Below are 3,064 nucleotides of genomic sequence, written 5' to 3'. Positions count from 1 at the left end.
GCCTTTTTCATTTAGACCCTTGTATCTGTACATGTTTAAGAATGACCTCAAAGATATAATTACAGACTTAAATAAAAATTAGTTGCCTTTGAGTTATCTTCGTTGTAATGTATGTCTAACCTGTATTGTGAATATGTATTGTGAACATGGTGTTGTTTTCCAAAGTTCTGAACAGCTGTCACCTATAATTCTTTAATTGTCTTGTCCTTGTATCTGAAATGGTTATCTTAAACTTTAATCTCACCCATTGTTTATGCCTGTTTGGGAAGGTTACTCTCTTCCAGGTGTGTCGGATTCTAGGTACTAATCTCTTTATAATCCCTATCTGTCAGTTATACGAATCTTCTTGTTTTGTCTTTTGTCCCATGATGTCAGTTCTGCTCAGTAAAAAGGACGTGGAAACGTCGAAAGGTCTCCGCAGTTACGCCTTCGTTTATTTTTCCTCCGTGGCATATATCTTTTAAATATATATATATATATATATATATATATGTGTGTGTGTGTGTGTGTGTGTGTGTGTATGTGTATTATATATCTATATATATATATATATATATATATAATTTTTTTATATATATATATATATATATATATATAGTCTTCCATCGCCCCTACATCAACCAACCATTCCTAAAAAAGAAATATAAGCAAAATTATCACGAGAAAACAGAGAAAAACTCAAACTATAGAATCATCAAACTTCCAGACACATTTCCAGAAAGGGAAAAAAAATGGAAACAATGATGACAGAGAATCCACAGGCGAGGATACCTGGAAAGCTTTAAAAAAAAAAAAAAAAAAAAAAAAAAAAAAAAAAAAAAGAGCCCAGCGTTCAAAAGGGAGGGAGGGAGAAAGGGAGGGAGGGAGTGGTGGTTCTGCCCTCAAAAATTAAAAAAAAAAATCAAAAAATAAAAAGCTGATCGTCCGAGCTAATTGGAGGTTTGGTGCACTCCAACAGATATATTATTCTCCTCTTACTTTACCAGAGAAATAGCGTCATAAAAGAGCCATTCTATAGTCAAACCAACTTACGAGCGGACTCCGAGCCCATTTGTGACCTTGCCAGATCCTTCTGACCATTTTAATCCACACCTGGTTTGACCTCTTTAATCTATGGGCAGACTAAGATAAAGGGAAAGGGTAGTTTAATTCCATCGTTATCCCAGATTTGAATGGTCGAAGTAGATAATCCTTTAATTTGGTACTGTCCCTCTAAATAGTTTTCTTCGTTATTTATGTTTTGTAAACCAATTTCATGCAGCACTTTAAGAAATGATTCCTTGTAACCACCAAACCCAATATTTTCCTTCACTTGTAAAACTTTGTCTATCTTCGGAATTTCTTTCCTTTGCATAAAAAGCCAATACAGTTCGCCGTATAACGCATCGATCGAAATCGTCCACATTTGTTACGGTTTTTTATCTTTTCCTTTTCTTTTTTTTTTTAGTCAGCCACATTTACCCCCTTTTGCGGGAGGAATACTGTCGTTAATTTAGGTTAGGCTGGCTGATGCCAGCACGGGCTCATGCTTAGCGAGGTGGTATAGTCAAAGTCAAAGTCAAGTCAAAAACCTTTACTCCATTATAAAATGGTTATTCTGCTACATAACAATATAAATTATTTACATAAAATTCACAATAATTGGATTGTAAAAGTCTAGGCTATATATACATTACATTCAAGTAAAATTTAAGAAGTATTGCTTAAGTTTCCTTTTGAATAAATCAGAACTAATATCTATACATTTTCTTATTTCCAAAGATAGTTTATTCCAGCAAGCTGGGCCCCTTATTGCCATCGGGCGTGAACCCAAATCCGTTCGATAGCTGTCTACATATAGATTTTCATTCTGTCTTGTTAATGCATTCCTACAATTACCAACTGTAGGAAATGTGTATAGCCAGTTGGGATATTCTTTTCTCAAACTTTTAAAAGCAAAAACACAAACATCGTACATACACTTTTCTTTTAATTTTATCCACTTTAATTGCTGAAGGGTTGGGGTGATGTGATCGTGTTTTTTTCACCCCAATAACGGCTACTCTACCTGCAAAGTTTTGGATTTCTTTTAGCTTTTTCCATGTGCATATCATTAGTTGCCCCCCATATCTTAATACAGTAGTTTATTACACTCAGGACCAGACTTTCCACAATCAAAGCTCGAGTAGTATCATCAAAGTAATCTTTTACTCTACTTAGATACATTAGAATGTCACTAACTTTTCTACTTAGCTCGTCAATGTGAATACTGAATGTCATATACCTGTCCATGTGTAGACCTAGATTTTTCACATGTTGACTTATCTTTACGTCATCCCCATCGCATTTTATTACAATGTCATCTGGAATTTTGCTAATATACTGTGAGCTACCCACAAACATGCACTGTGTTTTGGTGGCATTTACTAATAGCCCTTTTCTTAGAAAATATTCTTAATTTTGAGCAATATTAGTTCAGCCCTTTTAATCAAGGCATCTAGATTTTCTATTTGATCAGCCAAAAGAACTTGGGTGTCATCAGCATATTGAATTAGCAGGCAGTTTTTTATGTATTTAATCATATCATTAACGTAGATTAAAAACAAAATTGGGCCTAAGACAGATCCCTGTGGGACCCCAAATTCAACCTTTTCAATACAAGAATTTACGTCTCCTAATCTAACTACCTGACTCCTATCTCCCAAGTTATCCCGAAACCAGAAAGTATCAATGTGATATTCCTTAAGAGATTTACACAATTCATCATGGTTGACACTATCGAATGCCTTTGATAGGTCGCATAAAATTAATATGGAAACTTTTTTTCCATCAATATTTTTATCAATTTCATCTGTTAATTTCATCAAAGCTGTTTCTGTTGATAAACCTTTACGGAATCCATGTTGAGTGTTAGAAATCAAATTATTTTTTTTCTAGATGTTCCATTAACTGATTACACACAATCTTTTCCATTACTTTCGATAACGCTGGAAGGACAGAAACAGGTCTATAATTACCAGGGTCGTCGTTGTCTCCTTTCTTGTGAAGAGGGTTTACGAGGGGTTGTTTCCAAATAGAAGGGTAT

Source organism: Macrobrachium nipponense, chromosome 37 (assembly GCF_015104395.2).
Source record: "Macrobrachium nipponense isolate FS-2020 chromosome 37, ASM1510439v2, whole genome shotgun sequence".
NCBI classification, from domain to species: Eukaryota; Metazoa; Arthropoda; class Malacostraca; order Decapoda; family Palaemonidae; genus Macrobrachium; species Macrobrachium nipponense.
This window is presented reverse-complemented; position numbering follows the sequence as displayed.